Here is a 16,825-nt window from a genome sequence, read left to right on the forward strand (position 1 = left end):
CACGCATTCGTCCAGCACGTCTTCAGTCACGGCACAGCATCGGCGAACACGGCTCGACTGGAGCCATCAGAGGATCAGTTGGAAGTCTTCGTCCGGCACACAGTTTTAATCTGCCAGGAAGTTTCATACCAGCGCACACTCCGCTGCAGAGTGAAAAATCTCAATCTGGAAACATCCCCTCGGCTATGGCTAAGCCATGTCTCCACAATATCCTTTCTTCCAGGAGTGCTAGTTCTGCAAGGTTCACAGAATAGCTTCTGTGAAGTTTGGGAGGTAGGAGACGAGGTACTGGCGGAATTAAAAGCTGTGAGGAGAGTCGTGGGTCGTGCTTTGGTAGCTCAGTTGGTAGAGCACTTGCCCGCAAAGGGCAATGGTCCCGAGTACGAGTCTGCCGTTTCCGTAGTGTAGCGGTTATCACGTCTGCTTCACATGCAGAAGGTCCCCGGTTCGATCCCGGATGGGAACAGTATATGGAACGAAAAATTCACGACAATAATCATTCTAATCAACTTTAGGGGTGTTTTTCCATTTCTCTATGTTTAGCGGTTTAAAATTGGCTTCCATTGCGGACTGTTAATTTGCAAGCTTTAAGTCTCCCACTCTGCGTTCTTTATCTTTTATTGCATTTGATTTATTGGCATGGGTTTCAATTTGTTTCTTGGTGGTGTATATTGCCGGCTAACTCCTGGTAGCGAGCTTCAATGGAGATACCGCAAGGATGAGCGGCAATTTTACGTTATATATATATATATATATATATATATATATATATATATATGCTCAGTTTCTATTCTTCTCAGAAGATTGGAGCACGTTTGCTTTAATTGGCGTTGTTCTCCGTATGTGACGTCGAGGGATACTTCTTCAGCATCCTTACTTGCTCGACGTGGGATAAATTTTCTTTCGTCTGCGTGGGACATACGACCAGAAATTTCTTATAGCTAGAGAAGCTCGCCAAGTGACGGCAAAATATGGAGAGCGCAAGGCAAATAAATAAATAAATAAATAAACATTAACTGACACAGTCTGCAAGGTTAAATTTATGGGGGATATCTCGGAACCATTTGAAATCCAAACTGGAGTGCGACAGGGTAACGGACTTTCACCATTACTCTTTAATATCATTCTTGAAAAAAGAATCAGGACATGGGGAAAAGAAGTCAAAGGAATCCAAATTGGCATTAGAAAAGATAATAGATTCAATGTGCAGTGTTTAGCTTTTGCGGATGACCTTGCAATTCTCACAAATAATAGAAAAGAAGCCACTAACGCCATAGAGAAGTTACACGAAATTGCACAAAGAACTGGCCTGCAAATCTCATATGAGAAAACCCAGTACATAGAAAGAGTGCCACAAGACAAATTGCCTATTGTGACAACCCATGGGAAAATCATACAAGTAGCACATTTTAAGTACCTGGGAGAAATCATCCAGCCATCAGGGATCAACCTAAAAGCCAATGAGGAAAGAATAAAGAAACTACAGAAAGCATATAAACTCTTATAACAAAAAGTCCATGTCCATTAACGCAAAATTAAGGCACTACAACACTGTCGTACTTCCGGAGCCACTGTATGCATCTGAAACAACACAAATAGGTGGGCAAACTAAAATCAAAGAAATAGAGAAACAAGGAAGGAAAATTCTCAGGAAAATTTTTGGCCCGATACAAGAGCAAGGAATCTGGAAGAAGAGAACAACATCAGAGTTATATAAATACACAGACAAGATTACGGATACAATAAGGAAAAGAAGAATGCAGTTCTGCAGACATATCCACAGGATGAATGAAAACAGAATTTCAAAGCGAATTCTTAAAGTCATCAACTCAGGCAGGGGAAAAACAAAATGGATAAAAGAAGTTGAAGAGGACCTCAGACAAGCACACATAACAGTAAACGACGCAGGAAATAGAACTGAATTCAGGAACATGATCAAAAAACATAAATTTGACAGCACAACACAGAAGAGACCAGGATGCAAATGGACAGCGGAGCGAAAGAAACAACACAGTGAACACATGAAGAAAATTTGGGCTCAGAGAAAACATAAGCAATCATGATAAAGGAATTCAAGATCAAACGCTCTCTTAAATGGGAATAATCGAAAATAATAATAATAAATAAATAAAACAGGAAAGAAAAAAAAGGAAAAAATGTCCCGGTGCGGCGCACAGTTTTAATCTGCCAGGAAGTTTCATATCAGCGCACACTCCGCTGCAGAGTGGAAATCTCATTCTGGCTACAACTATCTTTCACCTTCGGTGTTCCTAGATAGGATGCTAACAAGCGCTCGGCACGTCCAGAACGTTATTTGAACCATTCTTTTGTCATTCCTGCAACAGGAAGGTGATGTGTTGTTCCAACGGTATAAAGCTCGCCCACACTCTGCCTATGAAACTCAACGTGCTTCGAAAGACGTGCAGCAACTTACCTGGACAGAACGATCTTTGGGTTTGTTTCCCATTGAGTACGCATTAGACATGATGGGAGGAGAAATGAATCGTGCGGCTCGTCAGCCAACACTTACAGAACTACATGGACAGGTAGAGCAGGCGTGTCATAACGTATCCCAGGACAATATTCGCCATTGTGCGATCGAGTAGACGCTAGAGCCAGCGCCTGCATTGCCGCCTGTAAAGGATACACCACGTGCTAATATACACTTATGCTCATAAACTAAGGATAATGCTGCTACATGGTGAAACAACGCTCTGGTGGGCGGTTTGCGGGTTTAAATCACCTCGGGGTATGAACATGCGGTGCATTTGACCTGCGGTCGTCGAACGGTGGCGCTGGCAGCAGTCCACATACGCAGAGGTGTATTGGTGCGTGTCAGAGTGCGGTGCAGCGATTAAATGTGCAGACGTGTTCAGACGTGCTAATGGTGACTGTGTGTTAAAAATGGCTAAAAGAACACATATTGATGACATTATAGGGGTAGAATACGAGGGCGACTGGAGGCTGGTCAAACACAGCAGGTCGTACCACGGGCCCTCCGTGTGTCACAAAATGTGATCTCAAGATTATGGCAACGTTTCCAGCAGACAGGAATCGTGTCCAGGCGCTACAGTTCGGGACGTCTACTGTGTACGACACCACAAGGAGACCAGTATCTCCCCATCAGTGCACGTAGACGGCCACGGAGTACTGCAGGTAGCCTTGCTCGGGACCTTACCGCAGCCACTGGAACAGTTGTCTCCAGACACACAGTCTACAGACGACTGAACAGACATGGTTTATTCGTCCGGAGACGTGAAAGGTACATTTCGCTGACCCCTGGTCACAGAAGAGCCCGTAAAGCTTGGTGTCAAGAACACAGTACATGGAGGTCGGACAGTGGTCCCAGGTTATGTTCACAGACGAGTCCAGGTGTAGTCTGAACAGTGATTCTCGACGGGTTTTCATCTGGCGTGAACCAGGAACCAGATACGAACCCTCTTAACGTGGCTCTGAGCACTATGGGACTTAACAGCTATGGTCATCAGTCCCCTAGAACTTAGAACTACTTAAACCTAACTAACCTAAGGACAGAACACAACACCCAGCCATCACGAGGCAGAGAAAATCCCTGACCCCGCCGGGAATCGAACCCGGGAACCCGGGCGTGGGAAGCGAGAACGCTACCGCACGACCACGAGATGCGGGCCTCTTAACGTCCTTGAAAGGGACCTGTATGGAGGTGGTTTGATGGTGTAGGGTGGCATTATAATTGGTGCACGTACACAACCGCATGTCTTTGACAGGGGAACTGCACCAGTACGTCCGCCTTTTCAAGGGCGCAGCGGGTCGCACCTTCCTCCAGATGGATGATAAGGCACGGCCCCACCGAGCTGCCATCGTGGAGGAGTATGTTGAAACAGAAGATATCAGGCGAATGGAGTGGCCTGCCTGTTCTCCTGACCTAAACCCCATCGAGCACGTCTGCGATGCTCTCGGTCGACGTATCGTCGCACGTCGTCAAACCCCAGCGACACTTCAGGAGCTCCGACAGGCACTGGTGCAAGAATGGGAGGCTATATCCCAGCAGCTGTTCGATCACCTGATATAGAGTATGCCAACCCTTTGCGCGGCTTATGTACATGTGCATGGTGATCATATCCCATATTGATGTCGGGCCACATGCGCAGGAAACAGTGGCGTTTTGTAGCACATGTGTTTCGGGACGGTTTTCTAAACTTATCACTAATACCGTGGACTTACAGATCTGTGTCGTGTGTGTTCCCTATGTGCCTATGTTATTAGCGCCAGTTTTGTGTAGTGCCACGTTCTGTGGCGCCACATTCTGAAATCCTTAATTTATGAGCATGAGTGTAGATGTTTCAGCATGGGTCAATACCTGGTACCTGCGAACAGCTATTTTTTTCCGTCAATGTATTTAGATTATTCGCGTCCCTGCTTCGCAGATGTAGAAGTGTACGATAAGGTGAAAGAAGTTTGAGTTTTTACAAAATTAAATCCCATAAATGTTATGCTGACATTGCGGCTGTATAAACTGCGGGTCAGCACTGAATGCTTGAACCACAGTAGGGCTCTGTAGAGTGCTTTATGAGATACTTTAAATCTTAATGCTAATAAGATGCTGTAAACAGTGTTATGAAGAAGGTGTCGATATGTTAGATGTAGTTTGTCCGAGAAAGCGATGGATTTCTCCCTGGAAGTTTCATGAAAATTAAATTTCTCTTAGAGCACTCAGTGAAGAAGGGCGAGAGTTCATTAATACACCAGTCGCTGGGGTAGCAGGTGTCCTGGAGGGAACTGTTTGACTCTCCAGAGATCGCCCGAGAAATACGACCAGCAGAAATATCCGAAATTGAAATAAGCGCCTGAGCTAAATTAAAGTGTCCCGAGAAACGTACCTTGTCGGAAGAAATATAATTTGTTAATTTTTATAAGTACTCATTAAGAGCAACTCCTGTCAGCTGCGTAGCCTGGCTGCAGTAGTTACAGGTAGCACTGGATCTCACCTTTAGAGTTTCTGATGATATGTAATGGTGGGCGGTGGATCAAGACATATTTCCTTCCCTCTAATTTAATTGTGGCTCTATCATCGTTAATCATTACTTTTTTCTTTGCTGTCTAAAGACCCTGTAACAGAAAATGTATGCCCGTTTATCCTCTACAATTACTATCTCTCTCGTTTCAAACATATCTTATCTGCCATGATTACTCCTGTTCTAATTATACTTGACGTTATTTCAGAGGTACTAAGATTACTGAAATTGTTGTTATATCTGTTATGGTTATTTCCTTTTTTAACTTACTATTATTATTATTTATGGAATATTGCGTCGGTTCTTGGTGGAACATAGGCATATTAGTAACTTGAATACAACGTATTAATGTTCGAAAATAATGTTTGTTAGTTCGTTATGAACCGGCTTTCGGCCTCTTAGACCATCGTCAGATAACTTAATGTTGAACAGACAGTCCACACAACTTCAGCGAGATTTCACAGCTGTGCAAACAATACTGTACAAAGATATATGACATTTTGCAACTGTATCGATACAAAACACAAGCTTGTTGAAATACCTAAATAGACACTGAACGAACAAATCTTACATTACAGTGTATTCAAATATTAAAACTATGACAGTGTTAAAACAAAAATTTTTGTTTTATACGTTGACATAGTTTGTCAGCAAATAGGTAGGGTGTCCGCGTGTGTGTCTGTTGCTGACCTATTTCAGATGTGGAAATACTGCAAGATACACAGTTTATGTAGTTGTAGGAATAAATACTTTTGGGCATGGTGGTGGTACATTGTCATTTCATTTTAATGCCCACTAAAAATATAAGCTGTGAGTTACTTAAATTATGCATAATTACAATCATTAAATTGTTACATTGTTATAATTATTTAAATCAGAAATGACATAGTTGCTTTCTTTGTAGTTTATGATGAATGAAATCGACTTTTTTTAGAGAAGAAAACATAGATTTCGCTGGAGAGCAGTGGGTGAGGAGGACAGGCTTCACCACCTTGGATATTTTTAATTATTTTGAAATTAAATTTTTTGAATTTCCTAAATTTACGACCTTCTTGCATTCTTTAATTCTTTGACACTGCCATCTTCGCGAGATGATGCATTCGAGGTCACTGTCCCTGCATCTACGTATGGAGAACACATCTACCATTTGCACTTTTTAAGGTCATTTAAGTGCAAGCTGAGCTGGAGCCCCCATACACACACTACCGAGAGATATAAGCAGAAGAGACCTTATGTCTAGAACACGATAATGCAAATTTCTTCTCCTTCTCTCTTACCAACGGGCCTGATAGTCATCATGAATGGTTGGTTGTGCGACTGAATCAGCCGAATGAAGTTTTAACGAACGAATTTTGGGATATGACAAACCCATTCATAATCGAAATAAAATTACATAATTGCTTGATAAAACCTGCGAACACAGCAAATCCAACGACTGGGCATGCTGGACGATTTTGACAAGATGATGTTGACAATGGAAGTAACAAGAGCAGAATGACCTACCAGCTATGTCCCACTCTGGAGACAAGAGATCACTTCTTCACGTCAAAGATAGTAGGCCGTTGTTAAGTCCACCCAAGCTAGGATATATATATATATATATATATATATATATATATATATATATATACTAAAATTATTACAATTTTTGTGTATAATGAAAGGATGTAAGAACACCGTGTATACGACCCGGGACAACCGGGAATTCCGGGAAAAACCCGGGAATTTTTTCATCCGGGAGAAAACCGGGAAAAACCCGGGAATTTTTCGTAATTCCGGGAATTTTTCATTGTTTTACCTTTCAGTTAAATTTTTGTAATTTTGACTGGTACGAATTGATTCTCTAGCAAAGAATGTTACTGTATCCTGCTACTGTAGAATGATACTGCAGCAATAAAATATAACAGAGAAGAAAAAAATAAAACTTTTGTGCCAAAGAAGATGCGCAGTTTACAACAACAAAACACCGTGCACGCACAAGCGTCTGCAAATAGCAAAAGTATGTGAAAGGCCGTAGGGCGAAGACCATGTAATTCTTCGTAACAATAAACTGCTTCCTGGGAGCATGACGTCACAACTATTCACATTAGGGTCGTTTGACCATTTGCCAGCGGGCTGATGCGCATGCGCAGTTGAATCGTGTATGAGCAGTACCTTCTCCCGCTTCCCGCTACTTGAAGTGTGGCTGGTTCAAATGGTTCAAATGGCTCTGAGCACTATGGGACTTAACTGCTGAGGTCATACGTCCCCTAGAACTTAGAACTACTTAAACCTAACTAACCTAAGGACATCACACACATCCATGCCCGAGGCAGGATTCGAACCTGCGACCGTAGCGGTCGCGAAGTTCCAGACTGTAGCGCCTAGAACCGCTCGGCCACTCCGGCCGGCAAAGTGTGTCTGCTAACTGTATGGACAGTAGCAGCAAACAGCCAGATGCAAACGAGAAAAATTTTTCCCGCGCGCCGTAGCTGCCAGATGCACCCAAGCGCAGAGTTGTCTGAGTTGTAGTGGGGTAGTTGTAGCCTCCACGTGACCCGTGTTTGCGTTACGTGACGTTTAGTGATTTCGCTGCTTCTCTTGGTTTACACTCCCACGTCAAATGAAAACAAAACGGATTTCTGTGGCTGGGAGCTATAAAGGGAATCAAAATACATTCACAAAATTATGAAGGGCAAAAATATATTATTAGTTTCAGTTTTCTGATTTAAATTTATTTCCAACTTATTAGCAGTCAAGCATTAATCGTCTTGCAGAGCAGTGAAGTTATTTTTGCAAGTTTGCTAAAGAAATCGGGCTTTATTAATATTTCCGTTGAGGCTATCACTTTATTTGATACGAAGTGTATCATTCCACAGTATGGGCTAGTTCCAACTGAATTTCTAGTGCACGTTATCATATTCTGCGGTCTGTGACATATACCATAAAAAATAACCAAAAATGAGATCATAGAGTATCAGATGGTACCAACTTGTTTGCGAATCTGGAAAAAACCAATGTGCACTTCAAACCGAATTATGCATTTTAGTATGGTTTACGAAATTACTATGCACTTGGGAGTATCCACTGATGCTCTGTTTCTTTTATGGTGTAATGTAAGCACTCTTAGTGCTTTATACATACGAACATGCAAGGCTTCCCAAGAAGTTCGAGCCCAGACATTTATGTCATAATTTGAAATTTACTGGCACGTTTGGGGGTGATGTATCTTAAAGTATACACACGCAAAAAAAAGTTCAATATTACGTGTGAAAGCTTATCTTCTGTTGTAGCTTGTTTATCGTAGAGACCAATATTATATGCGAAAGCTTAGCTTTTCTAGTAGCTAAACTACGTATATTAATGTAAACCTTTAACTTTTCCTCTTTGTGTGTTCGCGCTACGTAACCAGTTATCTCACTATTGGCTGAGTATAACACGTGTCCTATGCTCTGAATATCTGCTGTCATCAGCTGGCAAGATCACGTGGCATGAGATATGATTGGCTTACAAAAGGACATCGCAACCGCGGTTTCAACGCTCCGGAAACTAACGCTCTGTGTTTGGTGCAATTCCAATTTATACTTTCGTAATACGAAAATTGCATCGTATATATAGCTGCAAATCAAAGGTCTTTCCAAAACTTCTCTCCTTTTTTTTTCATTAAAGGTCTTTCCAAAACTTTTCTCTCCCGTCTTTTTTTTTTCCGGGAAGTTCTACGCGGGTGTGTGTAACGTTGGCCATTCAAAGTATTGATCAGTTTTACAGTTCCGAAGGAAAATCTACAGAAAACCTACTGTCACTTAGCACGGGAAATGTGTATTTTCGCCCGGGAAAAAGCATATCTTTGAAACGGGATATCCGGGAAAAATCCGGGAATAATCCGGGAATTTTTTTACCCTTGTCCCCGTATACACCCTGAAGAAATCATTTATGATGAGAGCCAACACAACTTTTGAAAAGGCGCTTTAACGTGGAGTCTGAGCACCCTAAGATGAGACGAGTTCTTCGACGCGCAGAGACGTGGTGCCCCTGCAGACGCAGTAGCGAGCGCGCCGCCCGAGCCGGCCACGTGCTCGCAGCCAATTAACACGCCGGCCGCCACACCGGCTCCCAGGGGACGGTCGCCGTAGCACAGGGGATTCAGTCAGGCAGCCACATCCGACGCCTGCTCAGAATTAGCGGCGAAGCGGTCCGCAGTACGAGGTGCATTCAAGTTCTAAGGCCTCCGATTTTTTTTTCTAATTAACGACTCACCCGAAATCGATGAAACTGGCGTTACTTCTCGACGTAATCGCGCTGCAGACGTACACATTTTTCACAACGCTGACGCCATGATTCCATGGCAGCGGCGAAGGCTTCTTTAGGAGTCTGTTTTGACCACTGGAAGATCGCTGAGACAATAGCAGCACGGCTGGTGAATGTGCGGCCACGGAGAGAGTCTTTCATTGTTGGAAAAAGCCAAAAGTCACTAGGAGCCAGGTCAGGTGAGTAGGGAGCATGAGGAATCACTTCAAAGTTGTTATCACGAGGAAACTGTTGCGTAACGTTAGCTCGATGTGCGGTTGCGTTTTCTTGGTGAAACAGCACACGCGCAGCCCTTCCCGGACGTTTTTGTTGCAGTGCAGGAAGGAATTTGTTCTTCAAAACATTCTCGTAGCATGCACCTGTTACCGTAGTGCCCTTTGGAATGCAATGGGTAAGGATTACGCCCTCGCTGTCCCAGAACATGGACACCATCATTTTTTCAGCACTGGCGGTTACCCGAAATTTTTTTTGGTGGCGGTGAATCTGTGTGCTTCCATTGAGCTGACTGGCGCTTTGTTTCTGGATTGAAAAATGGCATCCACGTCTCATCCATTGTCACAACCGACGAAAAGAAAGTCCCATTCATGCTGTCGTTGCGCGTAAACATTGCTTGGCAACGTGCCACAGGGGCAGCCGTGTGGTCGTCCGTCAGCATTCGTGGCACCCACCTAGATGACACTGTTCGCATTTTAAGGTCGTCATGCAGGATTGTGTGCACAGATCCCACAGAAATGTCAACTCTGGAGGCGATCTGTTCAACAGTCATTCGGCGATCCCCCAAAACAATTCTCTCCACTTTCTCGATCATGTCGTCAGACCGGCTTGTGTGAGCCCGAGGTTGTTTCGGTTTGTTGTCACACGATGTTCTGCCTTCATTAAACTGTCGCACCCACGAACGCATTTTCGACACATCCATGACTCCATCACCACATGTCTCCTTCAACTGTCGATGAATTTGAATTGGTTTCACACCACTCAAATTCAGAAAACGAATGATTGCACGCTGTTAAAGTAAGGAAAACGTCGCCATTTTAAGTATTTAAAACAGTTCTCATTCTCGCCGCTGGCGGTAAAATTCCATCTGCCGTACGGTGCTGCCATCTCTGGGACGTATTGACAACGAACGCGGCCTCATTTTAAAACAATGCGCATGTTTCTATCTCTTTCCAGTCCGGAGTAAAAGAATCGGAGGCCTTAGAACTTGAATGCACCTCGTAGAGGACCAGGACAGGGTCCATCATCAGCTGCCTCCAGGGAGAGTCTAGTGCAACAGCTGGAGAGAATGCATAGTACTGGGCGTCACAGCTCATTACGATTACTGATATTTCGTTTCGTAGGTAACAGCGATACTTTTGTGATCTTCAGCTGAGAGCATTATTAAAATATAGAAACATAATTTCTAAGGAAATTAGAATATATCATATGAAATATGGACATGTTTTTGAAATTATTAAATTAGCCCTTGGTACAGGAACAGACGTCGGACAGGAGTAATTGGCATAATGTAGGAAATTATGGATATCAGACAGCGATAAATCGTAGAAATCAGATCACCTTGAGAGTGTTGGAGGGAGATGTAAGCCACATTCAACGGGAACAGGGGAAAGTAATAAAACAGAACTGGAATGGGTAGTTTTAACGCATGAAATAGGGAAGATAGCAGAGGACTAGAGATTAAGAAAAGGCAAACCTACGTTTCTAGTATTTGTAGACTTAGAGAAAGCTTTTGACAATGTTGACTGGAATACTCTCTTTCAAATTCTGAAGGTGGCAGGGATAAAATACAGGGAGCGAAAGACTATTTACAATTTGTACAGAAACCAGATGGCAGTTATAAGAGTCGAGGGACATGAAAGGGAAGCAGTGGTTCGGAAGGGAGTGAGACAGGGCTGTAGCCTATCCCCGATGTTATTCAATCTTTATATTGAGCAAGCAGTGAAGGAAACAAAAAAAAATTCGGAGTAGGTATTAAAATCCATGGAGAAGAAATAAAAACTTTGAGGTTCGCCGATGACATTGTAATTCTGTCAGAGACAGCAAAAGTCTTGGAAGAGCAGTCGAACGCAATGGACAGTGTCTTGAAAGGAGGATATAAGATGAACATCAACAAAAGCAAAACGAGGATAATGGAATGTAGTCGAATTAAATCGGGTGATTCTGAGGGAATTAGATTAGGAAATGATACACTTAATGTAGTAAAGGAGTTTTGCTATTTGGGAAGCAAAATAACTGATGATGGTCGAAGTAGAGAGGATATCAAATGTAGACTGGCAATGGCAAGGAAAGTGTTTCTGAAGAAGAGAAATTTGTTAACATCGAGTATAGAATTAAGTGTCAGGAAGTCGTTTCTGAAAGTATTTGTATGGAGTGTAGCCATGTATCGAAGTGAAACATGGACGATAAATAGTTTGGACAAGAAGAGAATAGAAGCTTTCGAAATGTGGTGCTACAGAAGAATGCTGAAGATTAGATGGGTAGATCACAACACTAATGACAAGGTATTGAACAGAATTGGAGAGAAGATGAGTTTGTGGCACAACTTGACTACAAGAAGGGATCGGTTGGTAGGACATGTTCTGAGGCATCAAGGAATCACCAATTTAGTATTAGAGGGCAGCGTGGAGGGTAAAAATCGTAGAGGGAGACCAAGAGATGAATACACTAAGCAGATTCAGAAGGATATAGGCACCAGGTACTGGGAGATGAAGAAGCTTGCACAGGATAGAGTAGCATGGGGAACTGCATCAAACCAGTCTCAGGACTGAAGACCACAACAACAACAGCAGAGGACTGCGGTAAATGAAAAAGACCTACCAGAAATTTCGATGTAACACAGGAGATTCTGAAATTAAATGAAGAAGGGAGATAATATAAAAATGCAGCAAATGAAGCAGGTGGAATGGAATACAGACTTCTAAAACATGAAGTTGACAAATGGTTAAAAATAGCAAAGCAGGACTGGCTAAAGGACAAATGCAAATCTGTAGAAGCATGCGTAACTACGGGAAAGACAATGCCGCCTATAGCAAAATTACAGAGACATGTGAAGAAATGTGGAGCATCGGTGTGAATAAACAAAGCTCTGATGGAAAACCTGCGCTTGGTAACGGTTGAAAGGTGGATCGAATATATAGGAAACAAAGTGGAGAACAATGTTGTACAAAGAGGTGGGGAAGTTGGTAAAGGTGAAATGTGATGCATGACAGTGCGACAAGAATAAATTGAGGTATGAGGATGTCTCTTCAGAAGGTCCTTATCCGGAGCGTAGCGTTGCAGGGAAGTGGAACATGGTCAGTAATCAGTTCAGGCAAACAAAAGTTTAGAAACATTGTGCTACACAAATATCCTAAAGATTAGATAGATAGAGCGAATAACAAATGAGGAGGTACCAAAATGAATTGGGGAAAAAAGAAACTCATCGCAAAGCTACTCGAAAAGAAGGGATCGGTATATATGAAATAATCTGAGGCTTCAGGGAATTGTCATTTTGATTATGGGAGAATGTGAGTGTGGTAAAAATTGCAGAGAGGAGTCAATGCTGCAGTATAGTAAACAACTTTAATTGGCTTTATCTTGCGACAGTTATGCCGAGATGAAGAGGCTTGCACAGGATAGTCCAGCATGGAAAGCTACATAAAACCAGTCTTCCCACTGAAGACTACGACAAAAACAACGTTGTCTTTTCTCAAATACAGTCAACGGAAAGCACTTCACTTTAGTGATGGGACAGCACATTAGAACGGTTTTTGGGAGAAGAGGGCATTGGAAGGATATGAGCGAGAAGAGTTAGAGAGCAGAACCCCAAATAAACATTCGGAAAAAAAGAGGAAGAAAAGCGGTGAGAGGTGAGGGAGGATAAGAAGGAAACCCTGACACGAAGAGGAAGAGAAGTATTCTCTCACAACCACACAAATAGAGAAATGGGTAGACCTATTTGCACATTTCATGAACATTTGGGGAAAAGTAGATGAAGTTTGATTGTTCTAGGACGTGGAGTGTATTTAGGTGTACGGATAAGGGAGTTTGTTCTCACAAGCGTGGAAAAGAATGGGGATTAATCATCAAAGATGAAATGATAGGGTGGCTGGCGTCCAGTTTGCGTGAAGTGCAGGAAATGGGAAGGTGTTTAGTGTGCGAGAGGCATGAGGACGTAATTAATAAGCTCATACAGGATCGTAGTGGGGGGATTTTAGACGAATGCAAAAGGGGTAATGGAGTAACTGACATACAATGGTTTGGTGGGAATGATTAAGTTTTGGTGAAGCAGACATAGAAGTGACGTAACCATCAGAATGAATTATTCGAATTAGGTTTGTAGGAGTGGGGTATCTGAATTTTTTTAATAGTATTGATCAAAATAATATATAAAATGACAATTTTCTAGCAATACTGTTCAAAATTTTTAAAGAAATAACAATGTATTTCCGTCGTCGCCCAGTCGTTCACGAAAATTCGCAATTCAGTTCTTTGTTTCACTCTTATAACCACAATACGGACACTTTTGTTGGTATATTGAGAACAGTGCAACCAGGTGTTTACATTCGACAACTACATATATCGTCGTCTCGATTTCTGTAACAAAAACTCGCAAGAAAATCGAAGATAGTCATGTACTCATACAGAACAAAAATGTGGCAGGAAAAAAATGAATAGATTGCAGTGTGTTTTAACTAACCGTAAGCGTTATCATTGGTTTACAAAAATGCTGAAAATAAAAGCCTTTGTAACTATAGATCCTTGTTTGGTACTTTCAGTTCTTTAAAAAGAAGTTTCGGCTACTTAACCTCCTTCAGAAAATAATGTACCTTTTTCTTAAAATTTTGTAACTGAGATTCAACAGCAGTCTTTAACATTGATTCTGGGTGTAGCCAAGAAAATATCACAGAACTTCTGTTAGATGTGGAATTCAGGAACTGGCAGTAAGAGCAGTTTTCAGCAAGTTTCGGACTTCTGGCTTTGAGCCGTTAAAATTTGCGGAGTTGATGTAAGCCGCGGAAAAGGTGCATTTCATACAGCAGCCACCACCCACCTCTTTCAGTATTGTTTTATCTCGTGCGTTGTACCTCACAATGAGGACGAACACATGTCGGACACTATAGAATAGAACTTGTACGATCGCCCACTCCCACCGAACTTGTTACGCAATGCTTCTCTGTGAGAGTGTAGTTTTTTAGTGATTAACATATTATTGCATGTTCAGGTGGATAATTCGCTTAATGAACATGACGCTTAATGAACATATCTTATTCTTCGCCGGCCGGTGTGGCCGAGCGGTTCTAGGCGCTTCGGTGTGGAACCGTGCGACCGCTACGGTCGCAGGTTCCAATCCTCCCTCGGGCATGGATGTGTGTGATGTCTTTAGGTTAGTTAGGTTTAAGTAGTTCTAAGTTCTAGGGGACTGATGATCTCAGATGTTAAGTCCCAAAGTGCTCAGAGCCATTTCTTATTCTTCATAAATGTAAGCTACTCAAAGGAATCTACAGGCATTGATACGATTCTTATATCATAGAGTAACGTTTCTGCGTCTCAGTTATATGGCTACGAATTATGATATGGCCAAAGACTGGATATATATAAGATGGTTTGTGACAAGATATTGTAATGTACAAATACTCTGGGACATTCCGTAGTACTTAACATTCTTATTAAGGAACTACCAGGTAACTGTTTAATATTAATGTGTGAATTTATAAGTGTTCGCATTAGGTAGTTTAGTATACAGGTATAGAATTTCAGACACATAGGCACCACCCTTTATTTTAGAGTATTTGAATCAATGTAGTAAATTTTAGCATTGCGTATCTGTACGAAATGGCTTTCTTGAACATTTTTCGTAGGGATATGTGGCTGAAGACTATATTACCATTTGATACAGCACAGAATGTGCTAACTTTCATGAAAAGTGAGTGCAGACTTTCTCGGCGAATTTCATATATGAAGTCATCACGGGTTGTCAGCCGAAGACTTCGCCTGAAAATGATGGAGACGCATTCCATCGAAACGTTCGCAATGGCGTTCGTGGACTTGTTATTTTTGTTTCCAATGAATTCAATATTGGAGATGAAGCTCTAATTTCCCGTCTTCGGGTTGTTCACGCCGATTGCCACATAATCCATTGCCTTAATATGAAACAGGAGGTGGCGTCGGACACGTCGGACGTTGATGTGGAGGCGGAAGCCATATACTTATCGTCGGATGAGGATGAAGTACAGGGTACGCCGTGCACGCCGGACACGGTGGATCCGTCGCCGACGTCCGACAGCGACTAGACCGTATTTTGGTCGTATGTGTAGGTGGAGAACAGAATATACGCAATCTGATGGCGTCCGTTTTGAGTATGGCAAGATGGGCTCCGCAGAGAAGCAGGACGATTCTGCAAAGAACTTTTCCAAACTTCAACATTATGACATATCAGACGAATTTCTGCAGGAAAAATGTGTTATGGTACCCCTTATGGTACCTCCGATCATGTTGGCAATGGAAAACAGCGTTCCTTCCACGTCGTTAACCCTCCGTTGTTTAAGTTCTGGGTCTTAATACTCCAGTTCGATTCGTGTGTGAATTTTAGAAGAAGCAGCAAGTGAACCAAATTTAGGGACGACCGCGCCACGTTCGAACGACGTGAGAAAGAGTCTCACCGGCTCCAAATGCGTTGCATCCAAGCTTGACGTCACGTAGCAAACATCTAGCGCTGCATACTTCTCACCCCTCAATCGTCATTGGTATACCCTCTCATGAGATCTCAGTGTCCTTAAGGGGCTCCGGAAAGGCTCAAAATCATGAAAAGTTCTATTTTTACTTTTTTGCGTTTTCTGAATCTGCAGACTAATACCTTTTAATAGATATATAATTTATTCAATTCCGAAGACTACAACTATTTTTAAAATTTTTTTTAAATGTGTTCTACATGGGCGTGACCCACTGTGGCGCTGTTAAACTGCTGTCAAATGGTGTTATTATTAACGTCCGTGTTCAGCAGGTACATTTTAGTGATGTGAGATAAAGTATGTGTTGTGGCTAACCTGTGATGGTTCAATATATATCGCTGGTGTGATTGTCGATTGTTTCATGTTTATTTACTCTGTCGTTATCTCGAAAATATTCATAATTAATTCTGTTTCTTGAGTCTGTGTTTTGTTGAAGTATCATAATGAGTAAAAGTAAAGTTATTAGAAATCCTATGAAGGCTTTTAAGAAAAGGAGAAATGTTGGAAAGCCAAAGGTATGTGTTATTACTGTAAATAATAACATTCTAAAATGGTACGAGCGATGCTTGCTTTAGACAAGGAACACCTTCGGGCTGCAGACAGGGCTGTAAACAGTCTAGAAATACAAGCAAGAGTAAACAGGAGGAGGAACAAGAGGAAGCTGGAGGAGGAGTTTGCAGAGGATGAAGATAATCCATCCTATGGACCTGGAATGCACTAAAAAGTTAATCCAATCTCTGTCGCTCGATTCCCAAAACTTTTATTTTCTCATACTAATTACATGTTTTCTAAGGATCTTCCAAACATATTTGTTTCAAACTTTCAGTAAATGTTACA

At 42.1% G+C, this 16,825-nt stretch overlaps 1 non-coding gene across 1 annotated transcript; it reads left to right on the plus strand.

Annotated features, from left to right (window-relative positions):
* The first annotated feature begins 393 nt into the window (after positions 1 to 393).
* On the plus strand, positions 394 to 466 carry Trnav-cac (transfer RNA valine (anticodon CAC)). Its single transcript has one exon. It is a non-coding gene; the product is annotated as a tRNA-Val (tRNA).
* The last annotated feature ends 16,359 nt before the right edge of the window (positions 467 to 16,825 follow it).

Source organism: Schistocerca cancellata, chromosome 2 (genome assembly GCF_023864275.1).
Source record: "Schistocerca cancellata isolate TAMUIC-IGC-003103 chromosome 2, iqSchCanc2.1, whole genome shotgun sequence".
NCBI lineage: Eukaryota > Metazoa > Arthropoda > Insecta > Orthoptera > Acrididae > Schistocerca > Schistocerca cancellata.